Genomic DNA, 24,879 nt, shown 5'->3' with positions numbered 1-24,879 from the left:
AATGCCAATTTGCAAAGGGATTTGGTCCACATGGTCTTCACTCCAGAGCCTAGACTGATACAGGCTCCCTTTTGAAACATGTTTTCATCATTGCAGAAGTGAGAAAAAGAGACTATCACTGGCTCCACTCAGAAATATTATGTGTCATGTCCACTTATATTTCATTGGCCAGAGTAAGTCATATGGTCACATTCAACCCTAACAGTGCAAAAGGCAGCATGCCCTCACAGGCAGGACTATCAGACACTTTGAATAAGACAGTCTTAAATACTGACAATCTGGTGCAGGAGACAGTGTGTAGTGTGAAATATTTTAGCAACTAATCAGAGATGACACTCAGGCTATAGTCTATGTTGATATAACTCTTGCTGGAGCCTTTGAGGGGTTCCAATAAATACCAGCCTGTCCCTCATGTGGGTTCTAAGTTGACTGAGAAATATGGCAAGACAGTCAGCAATTGAAACCAAAATATCACCGTCATTGCCAATGAATGCCAGAGAGAAGACACAGTTCAGTACAAAAGCCTGGATAGGCTTACTACCTTTCCTCCCTCTAATTAAACCCTGAAATAGCCACCCAAGAGAAAGTTTGAATCCACACTTTGATTTCACATACCGAGGTCTGTGCTTCTCACTGGTTCAGAAAGAGCAGTGACCAGACTCAGATCCTGTGTATTTTCACTTAATCTAATTAAGAAATGTGGGCCACTAACAAATGCCTACCAGCAAAGTAGTTTACTCTGTGTTCTTGCAGAGGATAAAAAGGAAGGTCTCTGGCCAAGAATACTAAGCTCCTTTCATATGGAAGAAAAAAATCAGGAGTGGGGAGAAATGATTCCTCCATACCATACACCAACTTGAATTACTACATTTTTGGTTTTTGTCTTCTCTACTAAATTGTAGACTCCTTATAGAACTGCATCTTCTATAGTTTTAAGATTCTTTAATAAAAAGCAAGAAAATGTATTGTAAATGTTATACTATTTATGACAAACAAAAACACTCCAAAATCATACATTCATACTCAGTGATGATAGCTACTTTTACTCACAGAAGAATTTCATACAGACTTCTAACCATTACCTGTCAAACACATTCATTCACCTTGCAATTTAGTGGAACTCCAAAGAGAAATAAATATTCTTAAAGAGAATACAGGTTTTTGACAATATTCAAAAATTGTCAATAATTTGACAACTTACAATATAAGAGACATCATTAAAACAATCATTAAAAACAATCATTGCAAACGATCATCACTAAAAACAATCAGTTCCCAACGGCTATGGTGGCCTTATGTAACACAGAATTGAAAGCATGCTAAGGAAAAAAAATGAGCAAAAAAAAAAAAAAACAATTTATTACTAACTTACTCCAATCACAAAAAGGAAAGAAACACACGTATACACAGATGATTTCCAAGTCCATTAACCAGAAAGGAAACAAAAGCATTTTTATCCAAGATATGAGGGATGACACAGAGTGCAATAAAATAGATTTATGATGAAAGACATTAAAATGGCAGCATTTGAATTATCAAACTGAAACCAACACACTTTAACATTTCACTTTATGAAAAGGAAAATACTTCAGTACAATAAAACCAGGGCTTATACATTCCAAGTCCATGTTGGTGGCTGACCAGACTGAGAGCTGAAATAAAATGTACCTTCATTTTGTCTTTTAGTAGAGCAACATTTTCAGTCACATGTTAACCTGTGACTTAAAACTTCACTAAAAATCTATGAGAATGACCAAAATTCACCAACAAATACTAACTATTGATGAGGGCATGGAACTACTGGAACTTGCATGCATTTTTGGCAGAATGTAAAATCATCCAGCCACTTGGAAACCAGGTTGGTGGTGTGCCTACCACACCATACTCATCTATTGCACCATCCATTCCTAAGTTTTCACCCCAGAGACATGAAAATATAGGTCCAAAAATGGACATAACAGCATTATTCAAGATAGCTAAACACTGAAAATAAAAACATTAAATTTACATCAACTAATAAATGGATAAAATGATTGTGGTATATCTATACTATTGGAATACTATCTCCCGATAAAAATGAAATGAACAAACTACTGATACACACAACATGACTGAACCTCAAAAAAACTTATGGCAAGTGAAAAAAGGCAAACACAAAAGACTACATACTCTGTATAATTTTATTTATATGAAAGTCCAGAAAAAGCAAACAACATTGAGGAGGAGACAGACTGAAAGGGATGATGAAATTGTCTGCCTTTACCATATCCTGATTGTGGTGGTAGTTACATAATTGCATACAGTTGCAAAAGTTCATCAGACTGTACACTTATATTATTGTGTATAAGTTATATCTTACCAAATCTGGGAGGAAACTTCACTAATATAATAAATATAAAACCACAGATTTAACTGAAGAAATGCTTTAAAATCATAAATGACATTAATTGCCAAGTATTAGCATTAAATCATACTAAAAATTTCAAATCATATTTCAAATGTGCACACTCAATAGAAGGACACTTTATAGGAATAATAAAAGCAAGCATAATGAAGGTTAGAGTCAAATGTTGGTGAATATCTGGACATTTATGTAGATGTAGAGTTCTTTGAAAAAAAATGTAAAATATTACATAAACATTACCAGAACCCAACAACCACCTGAACTTCAATATTTCTTTTCTGTGATGCTCGAACATGCACTTCTCTAAACTCTTCAAACTACCCATGAGAAACATATAGTGAGTAATTCACAGTGACACTAAGTAGGTAAAAGTGTAGATTTTTGACACATAGGCATTTTGTAAACACAAAATATTTTTAAATGAATTGTGAAAGATATTTTGAAAACCAAATGCAGAAAATTGAGGTATTTGTGATATAATCAGAGTGCCTAAGAACAATAAACTTTTATGTGTGCATATATATATATAGGTAGGTATATATGTAAATATATTCATATTCACATTCATGTTTGAAAGACCATGATCAACACGTTTTTATCTCATATCCCTCAGATTTCCTTTTTAGAAATGTCTTCCTCTCTATTCTATTTAATTCATAAATTGCATGATCAAATCTGAGCATTATTTTTTAAACTATTTTAATAGCACTAAATCACACGCACAAAAAACGCAAAACCAAAGGAAGTGGCAAGAAAAAAATGTATCCAAGGCATCATTTTCATAAAATATTTCAGACCATTTACTCACAACTCTACAAAGTGGTTCAAGACACCTGCATCAATGTCTCACACGAGATTTATTTATTTATTTCTTCTCTTTCTTAAATCTATCAATCAGATTATCAGCATTATCTTTTAAATCACCAAAAATCGAGCTAAGCCACAAACATCAGTTAACTTCTCTGTGTCTCCTATTCTGATTTTTTTTTTTTTCTGCCTCTGTCTCTGGCTTCTGTCTCCTATTCATATGGGTACTCAGTGACCTCTCTTTCCCAGATAATTTCAAGGATCCAGATGTCCCCGCTACAGTGTGCCAGTGTGTCCTTTCTTTCCTAAGAGGCCAAGGAAAATTGAATGTTCATGAAAACAGGCCATAGAAAGAAAAGCATAATCAAACCCGCATGTTGACCCAGTGATTGCTTTCCTTATATTATCCATTTTAAACACTTAGATATGATCTATCAGGTACCTAGAGACGATTCAAAAATATTGTCTTCCTTGCAGTATTCCTCAGTTCACTCACCCAATGAAATATAACAAAATAAGAAGAAACAAATAATAGTCCAAATGTTTCAGGTTGCTAACTTAGAATCCTAAAAGGTCTATATGATTTCCAATTTCAATTCTAAACAATGTGTTCTTAGGACTAAATGCTTAAAACACTTCATCAATAAATCCGAATGAAAAAATTTATAAGAGAGAAATATTTTCCAGAAACTTACAGCTTGGTTTTCCATTTTTTATTTGTTTATTGCCAAGAAGGAGCTAAATTCAATGCTTTGCATTTGTGTAACATATTACAGTTTGTAATACATCGCTTATTTAAGCCTCAAACCACCTTGTAAGAAGAGCCATTTTGTCATCTCCATTTCACAGTTAAAGCAACTGGAGACAGAACCAGAGTCAAATATTGAAAAGCAACATAGCCTTTGCCTAAAACCTGGGTCTTTCTGTCCTCTTGTCCTGCAACCTCTCTGTAATGCCATATCACCTCTTTGCTGAAATACCATGTGTGCATGTGTAAGAGACAGAAAGACCATATATTGCATATATATGCATATATGCAGAAAGGCCTAAGACTAACAGGTTCCTTCAAACTCCATTTAAGGTAAAGATTTGTGAATAAGGTTAGGTGAACTTTTGTGCCTCCTGCACACAGACTAATAAGACATCTGGGTATTGGCCCAATAGCTGGTAGGATTCTGAGGTCCACCACTATTGATTTCTATGATTCGATTATGACCTATTTATTGATTTTATTTATTTATTTATTTATTTATTTATTTATTTATTTATCTGAGACAGGGTCTCACTCTGTTACCCAGACTGAAGTGCAGTGACTTGACCAAAGCTCACTGCAGCCTCTACCTCCCAGGCTCAAGAAATTCTCCCACCTCAGCCTCCTGGGGAACTGGGGATTCAGGAATGTACCACCACACCCAGATAATTTGCTTTATTTTTCATATAGAAAGGGTCTTGCAGGGTTGCCATGTCTGGTATCAAACTCCTGGGCTCAAGTGGTCGATCCACCTGCTTTGGCTCCCCTAAGTATTGGGATTACAGGCATTAGCCACTTTGCCTGGGGCTGATAGTAATTTTTAAATATCCAGTGTTATACATGAATGCCCACCAGCCTACAGAACATATCTTTTTGTTTCTCCCACAGGTAACTTGAATTACCATGTCCTAAATCGAACTCATCATCTCCTTTCTATCCCACCCTGCATTTGCTCTGTCTATGCCATTACTATCCAGTCAGTTTCCCAAACCATAAAGTTGAGCATCAGTCCCAAGAACACCTTCTCCTTCACTGCTTACATCAAATCAAACACCAGTATGGATTATAACTCCTATCTCTTAAAACTCTCCTCTTTTCTCTACTTTCATATTTAGGTTGCCATCATTTCCTCACCAAGTCACTCTTCACGTCGGAGCCAGAGAAATCTTGTAAAGACTTGAACGAAAGTCTCTTATTTCCTCTACGAAGTCTTCCCTAGATCCCCATTCCTGGGTAAGGGGCCCTCTTCTGTGAATGGAGAAGAGACATTCTGTACTTCCCTTATCTTGGTATTAATCACACTGTATTTTAGGCACTACTTACCTATTTGTATCCCCACTAGACTCAGTTGCAAAGGGGCAAAGACCCTGCCACTCTTAATATTGTATCCCGAGTGATTGGCACAAAGCTTTGCAAATAAGTAGGTGCTCATTAAATATTTGTTGACTATAAACAGAAAAATAAATCGTTTCCTAATAGGGGTCATTGATGAAAAAAAGATCAGGAGGTAATAAAAACCGGGACCTACTCCACAAGAACCATAGGTTTAGGTTGTAAAAATCATTCAGGATTAAAAGGATGATTTTCTCAGGCAAATCAGATACAGGAAGCTGACCATTAAATGGCACGTTTGGTAACATAGATAAATTTGCGAGATACATGTTGCCCTGATATCAAGCAGTAGGCATGGGTATGATTAATGGAATAGTTCCATGGCTTTGCTCTTTCTAGATAACTCTGCTACCAGTAAACCCATTTGGGCTTTTAAGTTTCAAGTCAATTCATAAGCATCAGCAGTCACTATGTTCCAGGCAAGATCAGATCTCATTAGAAAAGATTTAATCTTCTAGACCCAGCGCCGTGGCTCACGCCTGTAATCCCAGCACTTTGGGAGGCCGAGGCAGGCAGATAACCTGAGGTTGGGAGTTTGTGACTAGCCTGACCAACATAGAGAAACCTCATCTCTACCAAAAATACAAAATTAGCCAGGCGTGGTGGTGCGTGCTTGTAGTTCCAGCTACTCGGGAGGCTGAGGCAGAAGAATCTCTTGAACCCGGGAAGCAGAGGTTGTGGTGAGCCAAGATTGTGCCATTGCACTCCAGCCTGGGTAACAAGAGTGAAACTCCGTCTCAGAAAGAAAGAAAGAAAGAAAGAAAGAAAGAAAGAAAGAAAGAAAGAAAGAAAGAAAGAAAGAAAGAAAGAAAGAAAGAAAGAAAGAAAGAAAGAAAGAAAGAAAGAAAGAAAGAAAGAAGAAAGAAAGAAAGAAAGAAAGAAAGAAAGAAAGAAAGAAAGAAAGAAAGAAAGAAAGAAAGAAAGAAGAAAGAAAGAGAAAGAAGGAAGGAAGGAAGGAAGGAAGGAAGGAAGGAAGGAAGGAAGGAAGGAAGGAAGGAAGGAAGGAAGGAAGGAAGGGAGGGAGGGAGGGAGGGAGGGAGGGAGGGAGGGAAAAGATTTAATCTTCTATGAACTTGATGGTGCTTCCTTGACTGGAATTCACATTTTTATTTATCAAGGTCACCTTTTTCCCCAACTTTGAAACTAAATTTATGACTATACTTTGATATGTTGAGTGGTAATCCATCTAAATTTTCCACCCCATAGTATGTTTCTTCTTACTTAACTAAACAATGTAAAAATATGCTGAAAATGCAAGTCTAGATGAGAAAAAAACTTCTCATAAATAACTCTTCAGGCTAATCAATTCCAACTTGTTACTTCTATAAATAAAGCATCTAAAATGAAGGGATAGGGCTCCAAGACAAGTAGTTGGTTTCTTTTGGTTTGTTTGTTCACTTTTGTTCTTTATTTTTGATTTTATTTTTGAGCCAGGGTCTTGCTCTCTTGCCCAGGCTAGAGTGCAGTGGCATGATTATAGCTCACGGCAGCCTCAACCTCCTGGGCTCAAATGATACTTCCACCTCAGCCTCCCAAGTAACTGGGACCACAGGAGTGCACCACCATGCCCAGCTAACTTATTTATTTATTTTTTGTAGAGACAGGTTTTACCATGTTGCCCAGGCTGTTCTTGAACTCCTGAGCTCAAGTGATTCACCTGTCTCAGCCCCTCAAAGTGCTGGAATTGTAGGTGTGAGCCACTGTGCCCAGCGACAAGTGATTTTCTACAGGGCACCTATGTTTCACAAAAGGAAAAAAACTAACTACAGTCATGCACCATTTAATGAAAGGGATATTTTCTGAGAAATGCATTTATAGATAATTTTGTCATTATGCGAACATCATAGAGTATACTTTCACAAACCTAGATGGTGTAACCTACTATACTCCGAGGCTAGATGGTGTAGCCTATTGCTCTCAGGCTACAAACCTGTACAGCATGTTCCTATACTAATACTGTAGGCAATTGTAACACAATGGTAAGTATCTGTGTATCCAAACATGTCAGGAAAACAACACAAGGAGAATTACATCTTAGGGGATGTTAAGCACTAAGGATACAAAAGTAAAAAAGAAGCTTACCACCAAGCAATCCCCAGAATGATCTAGTTCTGTGATAAAAGTCTGTTCTAATGAAAGTGTTTTCCTTATAGAAAGAATTTAAAAGGGCTTTTCTCTTATTTTTTTCTTGTTAACTAAAAGAGGCCATTTAAATAATAAAAAGAGTGGTGAATGTCAGTTTGCTCAAGTGTGTTATCTATTGTTTAGTAGCATTAGGGAACGGTAGGAATTTAAGAGAGCTGTCCATACAGGGGAAACTTTGCTACTTAGCTCTAAAGTTAAAAAAAAAAATGCTTCTTATATTTTTTAAATTTTTCTTCTAGATGACATTATCTCATTATTTCAGCTTAGATTAGATTTACTGGGATTATAGTAAATAGTGATGCTTAGAATAATTTGATATTTCTTTCTTTACTAGAGAATAAAACATTTTGGGACTGCAGTCATTGTGCTAGCTGACAGACTTAGAGAAAGGGCTGAAAGGTAAAACCATGAGAACAAAAACATACCTCCGGACTTCTGCAAACACCAGCAAAAACAAATTCATATTTTCCCTTATCAATCATTTTTTTACTCTGCCTCCTGGAATAGTTCATTCTTTCAAATTTCTAGGTCTTGAAAGAATTTTTTAAAAATTCTACTGAGGTTCAAATTGCTAAGTACATGTGAAGAAGTCCAAGAAACTACATTTACTACCATGCTTAAAAAAGAAATTATGGAATTCTGAATCAGTTGTTCAGGGCAGAGCTGGTAGTAAAAACCATTACTGAATGTACAAGAATAATTCACCTTTTGAAGGCAGCCAGGTTGGGAGTGAGCAGATTATTGGATATTCCTACCGGTGGATTCTTTTTGCCCAAGCACTGCTCTGACAAAAGTTTAGAATGCTCCCAGAGAGACAGCAGATATATGTGTCTGTCTGGAAATGTGTAAGGTAAATAATACGAATGTAATTTTGTCAATTGTTGGAGGGAATGGAAGTGCAGAAGGAAGGTGAATGTGATCTGCTATCCATAGGAATCTGGCTAGGTGTATTCAAAACTATTTCTACCTGTCTGATCAAACTGTCCAGTGCTGGTAGCTGGAAATGAAAAGCACAAATAGAATTTGAGGAACAAATGCTACCCACACTGGACATGCAATGAAACCCAAGTAGATGATGGGAACTAAGCTATCTGATGGGAGCATCAGGTTGCTTAACCTGTACAATTTCAGAGACACACTATGGAACACACACAGGGCATGCATTTTTAATAAGTCTATAGTGATCTAGTTAAATGAACTGGATTCACAAATAAGTTTGAAAGACACGGTAACTACTTCTTGGTGGTGCTGCCTTCTGAAGACTGCTGCTTGTATTCAATTGCAATTCCCCAAGAGTTAGCAAATATATAAAATGTCACTGATATGTTTTTAAATTTTGTTGCAACCTTAAAATCATTAACAGTAATCTCAGATATACCAACTTCTTAAATCAGTAATGCTGAGAATATCCTCATCAGAGTTGTTGGGAAGCAGTTGTTTGGTTCACTGTTTTTTCTTTAGCATTTACCTGGCACTCGGTACTCAATAAATAATTTGTTCCATGAAATGCCCAAGAGTTAGTATATGTCCCAGTAGGTTAATTACACATATAAAGCAAGCTTCTCATAATCATCCTAAAGTTCTTCAGGACTTAAAAATGATTTTGGCATAATTCCATCTTCTTGAAGTATCCCAGTCCTTGGAAACTGCACACATTAACCACTGTGATCTAAACCTAGCATAATAAATTTGAACTGTGGAATTAGAAAAAAATAGCATTCAAATTCCAATAGCAACTTACCAATCTGCAATCATGAGCAAGTTTAATGACCTTCAGAGCCTTCATATTTAAAATGGAGATAATAAAACATCCCACATAAATGGGAGGATTAAATAATATAGTATGAATAGAACATATGAAAGGTTCTAAGTACATAGTACACCACCAGTCACCCACACCACCACCACTGCTACCTTTTCTGTCCCTGTACTGCCTCACCAGCAACACTCAATGCCTTCTGGGCCCAGGCATCTCCACAAGGCCCCCATCTTCCTCCCTTGGGCTGAGGCAATGTATCCCACCATTGACCATACCCAAAACATGCCTGTGTTCACCCTCAACATTATTAATGTATGTTTGACTTAAAAAACATACTTTAAATAGTTGGATATAACCTACAAGTATCTTATTTTTCTATCACAGTCTGGAAGGGATGAGGATAAATAGGTTCATGTATATTGATGCAGAATTATTCAAAAACAAATGTATTACATCAGCTTATCTTTTGCTTACCAAAGAAAACCCATGAAATGTTTTCTCGACTTTTGTAATTAAGCATAATACTAAAAAAAAAAAAAAAAAAAAAAAGGACCACAATCTATTCTATTTTTCTCTAATCAGTCATATTAATAATACAGGTAATATTCAAGAAGCAAATATATGAATGCAATTTTTGTAGTTCATTATAGAGAAAATAATTCATATAAGAAGATAATCAAAGCAAGTGGAAGATCTACTGGACATTTCAGTTCAAAATAACCAAGCAATGATGACTTGAAAGTAGTTTTGCTTTTATTGCTTTAACAGGCTGTCCTGATAGGCTTGGATTCACCAGATAATTATATAACTTATCACATCTTTTTGGCTATATGTACATGGCCACAAATGCACCCAGGATAAATATGAAGAGCTTTTAGGTCCCAATAAAGAAAATAAAATCTCTAAGAAATTGGCATTTGGAATATAAAGTTCTTTCCTCTGACAGAATAATAGGAAGGCTGTTTCATTTTCAATAATTCATGAATGTAAATGTCCTAGCAATTTCTTACACAGACTATCTTCATGATAAACACAATTTTATAATTATCATACTCACCCTTTGCATTTCATTTATCCTTAACACCATTAAAAAGTACCCATCTTAATATTGTTGGCCACTGAAACGTCTGTGACGTAAGCAAAATTACAGTTCACTCCAAGAACAGGATGGCTGTGCTCTAAGTCTTTTGGCAAAGGCCAGGATTTTAATGACCTTAAACAAGCAGGGCAGGCAGTCACATTCCCTGAGAACTCCAGAGCTTTCGTACAGTTTATTCTTGTTGAAGTAAGCTAAGGCAAAAGCTTTGGCAGCAATCTGGAGATAGGGGCAAAGGGTTTCAAATGGTTGTTTTTCTGGATGTAACTCTGGCTGGATTAAAAAGGAGGGTGTTTATGGAAAGCTTTCCTGGGATACTGTCAGATCTCTTTCCCTGGATGGGGTACAAAGGAAGGAAACCTCAGCTGGCGTTTGTCTTCCCTAATTTGTACCTGAGTCCTTATAAGAACATAAAGAGCAAGTGGATGCATGTTTGAGGTAGATTATAACCTCTTCCAGAAAGCTGATGATCTACCTGCCTCTTTCTCTTTGAATTGCTTTCAGAACTTAGAAGGAAGGCCAGGGAGAGCACCAGTGTCCACCTTTTCATTTTTTGAGATGGAGTCTCGCCCTGTCCAAGCTGGAGTGCAGTGGCGCAATCTCGACTCACTGCAATCTCTGCTTCCTGGGTTCAAGCGATTCTCCTGCCTCAGCCTCCTGAGTAGCTGGGACTACAGGTATGCACCACCACACCCAGCTAATTTTTGTATTTTTTTTTTTGGTAGAGACGGTGTTTCACCATATTGGCCAGGATAGTTTTAATCTCCTGACCTCATGATCCACCTGCCTTGGCCTTCCAAAGTGCTAGATTTACAGGTGTGAGCTACTGTGTCCAGTTTCAGTGTCTATCCTTATCCCCACATTGAGAGAAGCTCCATGTTTGGAAGGGAGTAATTAATTTAAATACTCCTGATTTTCAAACTGTGGATTAAAGAAGTGAAAGTAAGATAGAACCTAAGTGATCAAACATTAACAAAGGCATTAAAGGAGCTGTTGGTAACATCTGAAACCATGATGGGACTGTGACAAGCAAAACTCACATAAGTACCACCATGGCTCAAGTGGCTCCCATTCAAAGTATTACTGGAAAAAGGGAATACCAGTGTGTAACAATGTCATCGCACTTGCAGACTAGTTCAATGGATACAAATGTCCACATCAGCTCTTTTATTGCTTACTGGGGACCTTAATAAAAAAATGTATGTTTATTGAAAGTTATGAAGATAATGAAATAACAATGCCAAGGCACAACCTAGAATTTGTCAAAAATACTAAAATTTCCAATAGAAACATAATTGACATCACTTTTTCAACAGAGAAAAAATAAAATGTGAAAGAAAATATGCAACAACATTTTTAACAGGAGTTTCATACATATCATGGGCTAAGCATTGAGGATAAAACAATTTGCAGAAATGAAACACAATTCCTGCGTTCCCAGAGCCCTAGACTACATTATTAGGTTGGATGTCTTAAAATTCTGCAAAGATAAATAACTGTATGTGACCAGTTGTGCAATCTTCATAATTTGAGCTATTATGTTCCCATTCAAGGCAGACTTTCTGTACCCAAAAAACTTTCTGGATTAGTAGGATATGTATGCCCAAATGATGAAAGGAAAGGTAGCCTGTTACAAAGATCACATAAGGTGTATAAAATGACAGATGAATGTAAAAGTGAGAATGTGTCTCCGAATGGAGGATCAAAAAGATTTTTATAAAGCAGATTCAACTTTAACTAAATCCTAAAATATGGATGGAATCCTGCAGACTAATTGAAAATATGATATAAACATGGGCTGAAAGGCAGGAAAAAGAAAGAGTTTTAACATCGACCAAGGTCACCCATGACAAATCAAGCCCGCAGGAGAACAGACACTTTTCAAATGTGAATCTCAAGGCTACTCAAACCAATTTACCCATAGAAATACTTTTCCTTCTTGAAATACTCTCTTCCTTTGTTTTCTTTTTATTTATTTATTTAATTATACTTTATGTTCTAAGGTACATGTGCACAACGTGCAGGTTTGTTACATATGCATACGTGTGCCATGTTGGTGTGCTGTACCCATTAACTCGTCATTTACATTAGGTATATCTCCTAATGCTATCCCTCCCCACCTTCCCCCAACCCATGACAGGCCTCAGTGTGTGATGTTCCCCACCCTGTGTCCAAGTGTTCTCACTGTTCAATTCTCACCTATGAGTGAGAACATGCAGTGTCTGGTTTTCTGTTCTTGCGATAGTTTGCTCAGAATGATGTTTCCAGCTGCATCCATGTCCCTACAAAGGACATAAACTCATCCTTTTTTATGACTGAATAGTATTCCATGGTGTATATGTGCAACATTTTCTTAATCCAGTCTGTCATTCATGGACATTTGAGTTGGTTCTAAGTCTTTGCTATTGTGAATAGTGCCGCAATAAACATACATGTGCATGTGTCTTTATAGCAGCATGATTTATAATCCTTTGGATATATACTCAGTAATGGGATGGCTGGGTCAAATGGTATTTCTAGTTCTAGATCCTTGAGGAATCGCCACACTGTCTTCCACAATGGTTGAACTAGTTTACAGTCCCACCAACAGTGTAAAAGTGTTCCTATTTCTCCACATCCTCTCCAGCACCTGTTGTTTCCTGACTTTTTAATGATTGCCATTCTAACTGGTGTGAGATGGTATCTCATTGTGGTTTTGATGTGCATGTCTCTGATGGCGAGGGATGATGAGCATTTTTTCATGTGTCTGTTGACTGCATAAATGTCTGCTTTTGAGAAGTGTCTGTTCATATCCTTTTCCCACTTTTTGATGGGGTTGTTTGGTTTTTTCTTATAAATTTGTTTGAGTTATTTGTAGGTTCTACATATTAGCCCTTTGTCAGATGAGTAGATTGCAAAAATTTTCTCCCATTCTGTAGGTTGCCTATTCACTCTGATGGTAGTTTCTTTTGCTGTGCAGAAGCTCTTTAGTTTAATTAGATCCCATTTGTCAATTTTGGCTTTTGTTGCCGTTGCTTTTGGTGTTTTAGACATGAAGTCCTTGCCCATGCCTATGTCCTGAATGGTATTGCCTAAGTTTTCTTACAGGGTTTTTATGGTTTTAGGTCTAACATTTAAGTCTCTAATCCATCGTGAATTAATTTTTGTATAAGGTGTAAGGAACAGATCCAGTTTCAGTTTTCTACTTATGGCTAGCCAGTTTTCCCAGCACCATTTATTAAATAGGGAATCCTTTCCCCATTTCTTGTTTTTGTCAGGTTTGTCAAAGATCAGATGGTTGTAGGTGTGTGGTATTATTTCTGAGGACTCTGTTCTGTTCCATTGGTCTGTATCTCTGTTTTGGTACCAGTACCATGCTGTTTTGGTTACTGTAGCCTTGTAGTATAGTTTGAAGTCAGGTGGCGTGATGCCTCCAGCTTTGTTCTTTTGACTTAGGACTGTCTTGGCAATGCGGGCACTTTTTTGGTTCCGTATGAATTTTAAAGCAGTTTTTTCCAATTCTGTGAAGAAAGTCGGGGTGGCTTAATGGGGATGTCATTGAATCTATAAATTGCCTTGGGCAGTATGGCCATTTTCATGATATTGATTCTTCCTATCCATGAGCATGGAATGTTCTTCCATTTGTTTATGTCCTCTTTTATTTTCTTGAGCAGTGGTTTGTAGTTCTCCTTGAAGAGGTCCTTCACATCCCTTGTAAGTTGGATTCCTAGGTATTTTATTCTCTTTGAAGCAATTGTGAATGGAAGTTCATTCCTGATTTGGCTCTCTGTTTGTCTGTTATTGGTGTATAAGAATGCTAGTGATTTTTGGACATTGATTTTGTATCCTGAGACTGCTGAAGTTACTTATCAGCTTAAGGAGATTTTGCACTGAGACGATGGGGTTTTCTAAATATACAATCATGTCATCTGCAAACAAGAACGATTTGACTTCCTCTTTTCCTAATTGAATACCCTTTATTTCTTTCTCTTGCCTGATTGCCCTGGCTAGAACTTCCAACACTATGTTGAATAGGAGTGTTCAGAGAGAGCATCCCTGTGTTGTGCCAGTTTTCAAAGGGAATGCTTCCAGTTTTTGCCCATTCAGTATGATACTGGCTGTGGGTTTGTCATAAATAGATCTTATTATTTTGAGATATGTTCCATCAATACCGAATTTATTGAGAGCTTTCAGCATGAAGGGCTGTTGAATTTTGTCAAAGGCCTTTTCTGCATCCATTGAGATAATCATGCAGTTTTTGTCTTTGGTTCTGTTTACATGATGGATTATGTTTATTGATTTGCATATGTTGAACCAGCCTTGCATCACAGGGATGAAGCCCACTTAATCATGTTGGATAAGCTTTTTGATGTGCTGCTGGATTCAGTTTTCCAGTATTTTATTGAGGATTTTTGCATCAATGTTCATCAGGGATATAGGTCTAAAATTTTCTTTTTTTGTTGTGTCTCTGCCAGGCTTTGGTATCAGGATGATGTTGGCCTCATAAAATGAGTTAGGGAGGATTCCCTCTTTTTCTATTGATTGGAATAATTTCAGAAGGAATGGTACCAGCTCCTTCTTGTACCTCTGGTAGAATTCAGCTGTGAATCTATCTGGTTCTGGACTTTTTTTCAGTTGGTAGGCTATTAATTATTGCCTCAATTTCAGAGCCTGTTATTGGTCTATTCAGGGATTCAACTTCTTCCTGGTTTAGTCTCGGGAGAGTGTATGTGTCCAGGAATTTATCCATTTCTTCTAGGTTTTCTAGTTTATTTGTGTAGGGGTGTTTATAGTATTCTCTGATGGTAGTTTGCATCTCTGTGGGGGTCAGTGGTGATATCCCCTTTATCATTTTTTATTGCATCTATTTGATTCTTCTCTCTTTTCTTCTTTATTAGTCTTGCTAGTGGTCTATCAATTTTGTTGATCGTTTCAAAAAAACAGCTCCTGGATTCATGGATTTTTTGAAGGGTTTTTTTGTGTCTCTATCTCCTTCAGTTCTTCTCTGATCTTAGTTATTTCTTGCCTTCTGCTAACTTTTGAATGTGTTTGCTCTTGCTTCTCTAGTTCTTTTAATTGTGATGTTAGGGTGTCAATTTTAGATCTTTCCTGCTTTCTCTTGTGGGCATTTAGTGCAATAAATTTCCCTCTACACACTGCTTTAAATGTGTCCCAGAGATTCTGGTATGTTGTGTCTTTGTTCTCAGTGGTTTCAAAGAACATCTTTATTTCTGCCTTCATTTCGTTATGTACCCAGTAGTCATTCAGGAGCAGGTTGTTCCGTTTCCATGTAGTTGAGTGGTTTTGATTGAGTTTCTTAATCCTGAGTTCTAGTTTGATTGCACTGTGGTCTGGGAGACAGTTTATTATAATTTCTGTTCTTGTACATTTGCTGAGGAGTGCTTTACTTCCAACTAAGTGGTCAGTTTTGGAATACGTGTGATGTGGTGCTGAGAAGAATGTATATTCTGTTGACTTGGGGTGGAGAGTTCTGCAGATGTCTATTAGGTCTGTTTGGTGCAGAGTTGAGTTCAATTTCTGGATATCCTTATTAACTTCCTGTCTCATTTATCTGTCTAATGTTGACAGTGGGGTGTTAAAGTCTCCCATTATTATTGTGTGGGAGTCTCTTTGTAAGTCTCTAAGGACTTGCTTTATGAATCTGGGTGCTCCTGTATTGGGTGCATATATATTTAGGATAGTTAGCTCTTGTTGAATTGATCCCTTTACCATTATGTAATGGCCTTCTTTCTCTCTTTGGATATTTGATGGTTTAAAGTCTGTTTTATCAGAGACTAGGATTGCAACCCCTGCCTTTTTTCGTTTTCCATTTGCTTGGTAGATCTTCCTCCATCCCTTTATTTTGAGCCTATGTGTATCTCTGCACGTGAGATGGGTTTCCTGAATACAGCAAACTGATCTGTCTTAACTCTTTGTCCAATTTGCCAGTCCATGTCCTTTAATTGGAGCATTTAGCCCATTTACATTTAAGGTTAATATTATTATGTGTGAACTTGATCCTGTCATTATGATGTTAGCTGGTTATTTTGCTCGTTAGTTCATGCAGTTTCTTCTTAGCATCAATGGTCTTTACATTTTGGCATGTTTTTGCAGTGGCTGGTACTGGTTGTTCCTTTCCATGTTTAGTGCTTCTTTCAGGAAGTCTTGTAGGGCAGGCCTGGTGGTGACAAAATCTCTCAGCATTTGCTTGTCTGTAAATGATTTTATTTCTCCTTCACTTATGAAACTTAGTTTGGCTGGATATGAAATTCTGGGTTGAAAATTCTTTTCTTTAAGAATGTTGAATATTGGCCCCCACTCTCTTCTAGCTTGTAGAGTTTCTGCTGAGAGATTCTCTGTTAGTCTGATGGACTTCCCTTTGTGGGTAACCTGACCTTTCTCTCTGGCTGCCCTCAACATTTTTTCCTTCATTTCAACTTTGGTAAATCTGAAAATTATGTGTCTTGGAGTTGCTCTTCTCAAGGAGTATCTTTGTGGCATTCTCTGTATTTCCTGATTTTGAATGTTGGCCTGCCTTGCTAGGTTGGGGAAGTTCTCCTGGATAATATTCTGCAGAGTGTTTTCCAACTTGGTTCCATTCTCCCCATCACTTTCAGGTACACCAATCAGACATAGATTTGGTCTTTTCACATAGTCCCATATTTCTTGGAGGCTTTGTTCATTTCTTTTTACTCTTTTTTCTCTAAACTTCTCTTCTCGCTTCATTTCATTCATTTGATCTTCAATCACTGATACCCTTTCTTCCAGTTGAGTGAGTCGGTACTGAAGCTTGTGCATTTGTCACGTAGTTCTCGTGTCATGGTTTTCATCTCTATCAGGTCATTTAAGGACTTCTCCACATGGGTTATTCTAGTTAGCCATTTGTCAAATCTTTTTTCAAGGTTTTTAGTTTCTTTGCACTGGGTTTATGATTCCTCCTTTAGCTCGGAGAAGTTTGATTGTCTGAAGCCTTCTTCTCTCAAGTCATCAAAGTCATTCTCCGTCCAGCTTTGTTCCATTGCTGGCAAGGAGCTGCGTTCCTTTGGAGGGGGAGAGGTGCTCTGATTTTTAGAATTTCCAGCTTTTCTGCCCTGCTTTTTCCCCATCTTTGTGGTTTTATCTACCTTTGGTCTTTGTTGATGGTGATGTATAGATGGAGTTTTGGTGAGGATGTCCTTTCTGTTTGTTATTTTTTCTTCTAACAGTCAGGACCCTCAGCTGCACGTCTGTTGGAGTTTGCTTGAGGTCCACTCCAGACCCTGTTTGCCTGGGTATCAGCAGCAGAGGCTGCAGAAGAGTGAATATTGCTGAACAGCAAATGTTGCTGTCTGATCGTTCCTCTGGAAGTTTCATCTCAGAGGTGTACCTGACCACGTGAGGTGTGAGATGTCAGTCTGCCCCTAGTGGGGGATGTCTCCCAGTTAGGCTACTCGGGGGTCAGGGACCCACTTGAGCAGACAGTCTGTCCGTTTTCAGATCTCAAACTCCATGCTGGGAGAACCACTACTCTCTTCAATGCTGTCAGACAGGAACATTTACATCTGCAGAGGTTTCTGCTGCCTTTTGTTTGGCTATGCCCTGTCCCCAGAGGTGGAGTCTACAGAGGTAGGCAGGCCTCCTTGAGCTGCAGTGGGCTCCACCAAGTTCAAGCTTCCCAGCCACTTCGTTTACCTGCTTAAGCCTCAGCAATGGCAGGTGCCCTTCCCCCAGCCTTGTTGCCACCTTGCAGTTAGATCTCAGACTGCTGTGCTAGCAATGAGGGAGGCTCCATGGGCATGGGTCCCTCTGAGCCAGGTGTGAGATATAATCTCCTGATGTGTCGTTTGCTAAGACCCTTGGTAAAGCACAGTATTAGGATGGGAGTGACCCAATTTCCAGGTGTTGTGTGTCATGGTTTCCCTTGGCTAGGAAAGGGAATTCCCTTCCCCCTTGCACTTCCCAGGTGAGGCGATGCCTTGCCCTGCTTCGGCTCTCACTTGTTGGGCTGTACCCACTGTCCTGCACCCACTGTTCAACACGCTCCAGTGAGATGAACCCAGTACCTCAGTTGGAAATGCAGAAATCACCCATCTTCTGTGTCGCTCATGCTGGGAGCTGGAGGCTGGAGCTGTTCCTGTTTGGCCAACTTGGTGCCACCCCCTTCCTTTGTTTTCTAAGGAATCAATCTCTCCTAATTTTCCTCTTGCTATTGATAGCTCATTCCCAAGCCACTTTATAGGCTTTGTTTTGTTTGTTTGTTTGTTTTTGCTCATGACCTAATGTTCATGTTCTCCAGGACTCCTTTCAACCTTCTGACTCTACATACTCCCCCAAAACAATCACATCTATTTCCATGGCTTTCAATTTCACCCATATCCTGATGATGCCCAGATTAATAACTTCAAGTCAGATTTCCCCACTTAGTTCTGAACATATATCCCTTACTCCTACTCTACATCTTTACTTAGGTATTCCAAGAGACCATCAAGCATGTGTCCAAGTGTAAAGTTATCTTCTTCCCCTCAGAGACAGTGCTTCTCACTGTTTCCCCAGCTTAATAAATAATATCTGCCCAAACCTGAAATCTTGCTGTCATCACTGACTTCTCTGTCTCCTGTATCCACACTACTCCCCAAAATCCTCATATGTGAAATAATCTACTTCTCTCCATTTCTACTGCCACCTCTGTCATACAAAAGCATCAGCATATTTCACCTGAGCAATTGCAACAGCTGATCTCTCACCTCATTTCATCCCCTTCAAGTCATCCTCCATCCTGCAGCCTGTATAACAATGTCAAAATGTAAAGTTGTTTATGTAAGTTCCCTGCTTAAAACACTTCATTGTTTTTCATTACCTTCAGCATGTTTATGTTCATTACACAGTGTACAAAGCCTTCTGCAACTGGCCTCTTCTAGCTCTCATTTCTCTCTCATACTTTTAGGTCAAATAATATTGAATTTCTCACAATCATTTGAAGATTTGAAGGCTTCACATGCTCTCATTAGCCTAGGATACCTAGGATACCTCATTTTGTATGTGCTGTTCTCTCTCTATCCCTCCCCAACTTCCATCAACCACCCCTCTGATAACTCCCTTTATTTTTCAGGAGCTCAAACATCACTTCTTCACAGGGTACACAGTAATGCGTACACTGACTCCCATTGTAAGTAAGATCCCTATAATTTTTTGTTCTTTTATAATACTCATCATAATTTATTGCATTTACATGTAAATATCTATCAGTGCCATGAGAACATGAGCTCCTTTAAAGCAGGTTCCACATCTTCTGGGTTCAAAACTACATCCCTAGAGTCAAACACATATTCTGGCACATAGCAGGCATTCCATGCATTTATTTTTCAATTAATAAAAGATAAATATTCCACTTAGATGGTAAAGTAGAGCATTGAAGGGAAATACAGTAAGTGAGAGGCTAGAAAGATAAATTGGAGTCAAATCATAAAGGACTGTTCATGCCATACCCAAAAATGTAGACCTTATCTGTAAACATGAGGCCCCATTTACAAGGCAACTACATTCCAAGGAGGGAGGAGAGTAGGGCAGATTTGAAGCAGCTTGCTAGAAGAATCTCAGAAAGCTTATGTATGTTTTTCAGAGTGATACTCATGAAAGTTCTCCAAAGTGTGCTATTTATATTTCGTTTAAAAACTCCAAGTTACAAAGTTAAAACATGGCTTAAGGACAAAAATTCCCTGTTAAAATTGACTGTGTTTTTCTGAAGATAAAACTGATTTGTGAGCAAGCAATATGGCAACTTTGACCAGGATCATGTGTGTGTGTGTATGTGTGTGTGCGCACACACAAGTGTGTGTTTGAGTGCTCGTTTTACTTAATTTTCTCCCCCTATCTCTCACAAAATTCCTTAATGTGTTTGCATGTGTATCCTGGAAGAAATAAGCGAATTAACCTGCCTTCCTTTTAGTCCGATCTCCAACCTCTTTTCCATGTGCACCCTAAGTCCCAGCCACCTGGGTCTACGGAGCCCATGGATTCTGACATGTAGTCCTTCCATCTGGAAAATCTTCCATGCCTGCTCAGATCCTTCACATCTTCCTAGGTCCAGTTTAATAAGTTTCCTCTTCTATGAAACCTTTCTGAATTTCTCCTACTCTCCACAAAACGAATCCTTTCTTCCTTTCTATTCTCAATGAAATATGTGTATCACTGTATTCAGATTGCCTTATATTTGCTTTTGATGTACCTAATGACCCCATTATATTATGAGTTCTTTATTAAAGAGAATCTCAAAGAGTGTTGCCACCCAAAATGTGGTTCCTCTACCAGCATAGCTGTGAGCGTATTAGAAATGCAGACCTTCAGATCCCAACCCAGACCTCAGAATCGGCATCATAATATACCTCCGGTTCATTTTTATCACAATAAAGTCTGAAAAGTGGTGCCATAGAGTATCTAGTATGCTTAACACAAAAAAGGTATTTTGTATAGGCTTGCTTGATGAATGGAAAGGGCATGGAAAAATCAACGAGAGGCATTTAATATGCTGCTCTCAATGTGCCAATGTGGTCTGGGAATTTATCTCAGGGTACACGATAGGTAGCATGGACAATGTATTAAATTTATGGACCACAAAACACCACTAAGAGCCATAAAATGGTGAAAGACATTGATGCAAACCTGGAGTTTTTGGCAGAGAATATCATAAAGTATTCTGAAATTTGAAGATCTTTTTAAAAATCACTCTAACTTGACATATCTTGGATTCGTGTTTTGAGCTATTCCACTGCATTCAAGTATTTGTTTTCATTCTTGCATATTTTCTTCTCCCTCTCCTTCCTGCATAAATTTATATATGGAACTTAGTTAACTCAGACTGTCAGCTGGTAAAACTGTTTTCTGAGAAAAAATGTAAAAGCATCCTTAATTCAAGGACAAGAATTTGCAGATGGTGGATGATTGGAGCACCACACAGTGAGAAATACATTAAAGGCTGTCACCACAGCAGGACTTGGAACAAGGTAAGGTCTACAGAAAGGTATGTAAGAACAGGTCAACCTCTGAACCTTCTGGATCCCCCCTCTAAAAGAAACAAAATGAAATTACTCCAATTATTTTCAGACACTGAGGCCAAGCATGGCTTACTAAGTTCCAAAATGGTGTCTCACCCCTCATGGAAACAAAAAGGAACTGAAACAGAGGCAACTGAGGACACCTCGGAGGACAAGACATGAGCCAGGAAGGGGGCCTGACACAGAAACAGAGATAAGGAAAGAAATGATGAGTTTGTTTGCTCTTTCTGTGAAAGTTTTAATTCCCACATTTCCATTACTTAATATGTCATTATTTTACTTTTCAGAAATTGGCAAAGCAAAAGCATTCCACCATTTATTTTAAAATTTGTAGTCAACACGCAATACATCAGACTTTTATATTGCCTCAAATAAAAATTCTCTAAAGAATCAAATCTAAATCTGTGCTATAAATTTCCCAGGGGAAGTTAATCCTAAAGTCCTTAGACATCAATATATGCTCCTGACCAAAGGTTGGATTTCAGAGGTCATGATGACATAGATTGATAAAATCCTGCTGCGTAATCCAGCCGCGAATTACGTGTTGACATTGATAAGCAACACTTTTCATTGCCTATTAAATAAAGGTCAAACTCTTCAGCCTGGCATTAAAGGTGACCCCAGTTTGAATTTCGAACTTATTTCTCTCCACTCTAGCCAAGTAGAACAAATTGTGTTCTGTGTGTGTCCTTTAGTTTACTGTCTTTATGGTTTTGCTTACAGCTCCTTTCACTTGTAATTCTCTTTCTTTCTATATCTATGGATCCCAAACCTACCCAGTAATTAAAGACCAGTGCAAATGACATCTCCATTGGGCCTCCAAATACCCAAACAGCTGAAAATGTACTCTTTCAGATATCTCCTATATGCCTGATAAACTTCATCTCATGTTATATTTATTTATGTATATATTTAATGCAATTCACTAGATGTAAAGCTTCCTGATAGTAAAAAAAAAAAAACAACAACAAAACAAAACCAAAAAAAACTGTTTTTTTGCTTTCTGTACCTAGTATAGTGATTTGCACATAGTAGGTACCTATACATATTTCATAATTCTACAATTGTGGAATTATTATAGGTATTCAGTCAAATGAGACCATAATACCCTTTTTGGTGTGCTGTTCTCCCTTTTTCTCACATTTCCATTCACCCAAAACCCCCCAAATTTCTCTAAAATCTTAATAAGTCATTTTCACTGTAACTTATCCAGTTTTTCATGGAATTATCAGATAAAAATTAGGCTAATGAATATACATTTTCCTTCTTTTGAATAAAAATAAGCCATATTCCTGGCATAATGTCCATATCTGACATTCAATAAATACTTGAAGAAAGAGTGGATCAATTAATCAATCAATCAATTGTCCTGCCAAAATCTCAGTGAGTCTAGCATGACTAGCATAAAGCTATGGATCCCTCAGATTTCGTTGTCCATTTCTGTCTTGTGATACCTGTGAAGTAGTGGTAAATGTCTCCTGATTGTATACAGTGGTCTTATAAAGTGAATAAAAGCAGTGTATTAACAGATTACATGATGTTGCTTCCTTAAAGATAATGTCTGTACTCACTCATGGTAACAAAAGTGTAAGTTTGACTATATTAAGCCACATAAGTCCCCAAGGGGACTCATCCCAAGATTAAGCACTGAGTAAATATTACAATAATTGCTGCTGCTACTTGAAAATTATAGTAAAACTCAAAAAAATTTTTAAGGTGAAAATGTGTTAAGAATGTATTAAGAAATTATTTTGCAAGAGTTATAATTATGACAGATTATAAGCAAAGATACAGGTGACAGCTGTCAAATACTACACGATGTCAGCAACAAGTTTCTCCTGCCTTTGGCCCGATTATTTGTACATAGGTTGTTCTGTGTAAACCTCTGCCTTGTTGTCTCTGCCTCAATTAATAGCTTACTAATACACTGGTAATCTGGTCTTTCTAATTCTGGAAATTGGCAAGTCTTTTCAATCCCTTTCTCCAACCTAAACTGAAATCCGTTTCCTGAATGCCTGTTCTAAGTATTGGTAGTTCCTGAATTCGCCAATAGCATGCCCTCCCTACCTTTCAGGAAGCCTAAATCTGAAGAGCAAGAATGCTTTCTACAAGTGTTAGAATAAATAGTAAAATGAGAATCAAGCCTCCCCACCTTACTGAAATAACTTAATGTCCTCCTCCTCCTCCATTAGGCTTTGAGATATTTGAGGAAAGAAAATGTCTATTAATTCAACTTTCATTCTCCCTCTTAAAAGAGGCTCGGTACATCTAATGTGCCCAATGATTGTTGAATAAGCTAAGAAAAGACTGCATTAACCAACTTAGAAATGTACAAACCATTCTTAAGTTTACAGAGCATTATATCTCCATTATAGCAGTCAAAGGCTCATAGTTACATCTCTGTATGTCTTTATAACCAGTCAATTGCATATCAATACATCTATCAGGACAATCAACAATATAAGCCTAGAACGAAGTTACTATCTTTAGTGTACTCAGCATCAATGCTGAGTGCAGCCCCAATGAACAGTACACATGCAAATACCTAAACAGACACAACAGAACTAGTAGTACATTGAATGTAGGAAACCCATAACAAGTACAACACATGCAAGTGACAAGACAATGCTAGAAATCAATCTCTGCTGTCATTTAGCAAGATAAGATGGCATTCTGAGGAGGAGGCTTGTGATTAAGGAATGGAAAGAAGCCAGAACAATAGTAACAACAAAAGTAGTTTGTGAGTACCTGGTACCAGAGTGCTGACTTTTTCTTACTTGTGCCTGACAAGTCATAATGCCTAAGAACTACCACCAGGGGTGTCACAATGGAGAGTAACATACACTAGAAGCACCTAATGAGGAATTAAGAGTGGGGATGTATGCTGGAAAGGGTTCACACCTATAAGCACAGTACTTTGGGAGGCTGAGGTGGGAGGATCACTGGAACGCAAGAGTTCAAGACCATCCTGGGTAATATGAAGAGATCCCGTCCAAAAAAAAAAAAAACACCATTAGCCAGGGGTGGTGGCACATGCCTGTGGTCCCAGCTACTCAGAAAGCTGAGGTAAGAGGACTGCTTGCGCTTGGGAGGTTGAGGCTGCAGTGAGCCATGATCACACCACTATACTACAGTCTGGGCAACAAAGCAAGACCCTGTCTCAAAACAAACAAACAAACAAAAAAGGAGTGGGATATATCGTATAGTAATGGGAGAGAAATTATCAAAGTTGAGTCCTGAAGGTTGGACTAGACAGGTAGGGAGTGGTGACATGAGAGCCAGAAAACAGAGACAGAGCCTGGGAGTCATTGGCTGTATCATAAAACAGAGACTATTATAAAAACAGTGAAGTAGGTGTCCGATCATCACAAGCTGTTTATGCCAAGAAGTTTGTCTTCAGAGAAAAGAGCCCTGTAGAATATTTCTTCCAATTCCCATCATAATTATCTCACCCAGGGAAATGGGGAAAGGCTAGCACTGACAACCTTAATATTCATAATTACATACAGAATATTG

This window comes from Macaca fascicularis, chromosome 8 (genome assembly GCF_037993035.2).
Source record: "Macaca fascicularis isolate 582-1 chromosome 8, T2T-MFA8v1.1".
Classification (NCBI taxonomy): domain Eukaryota; kingdom Metazoa; phylum Chordata; class Mammalia; order Primates; family Cercopithecidae; genus Macaca; species Macaca fascicularis.
Note: the sequence above shows the minus strand (reverse complement) of the source record.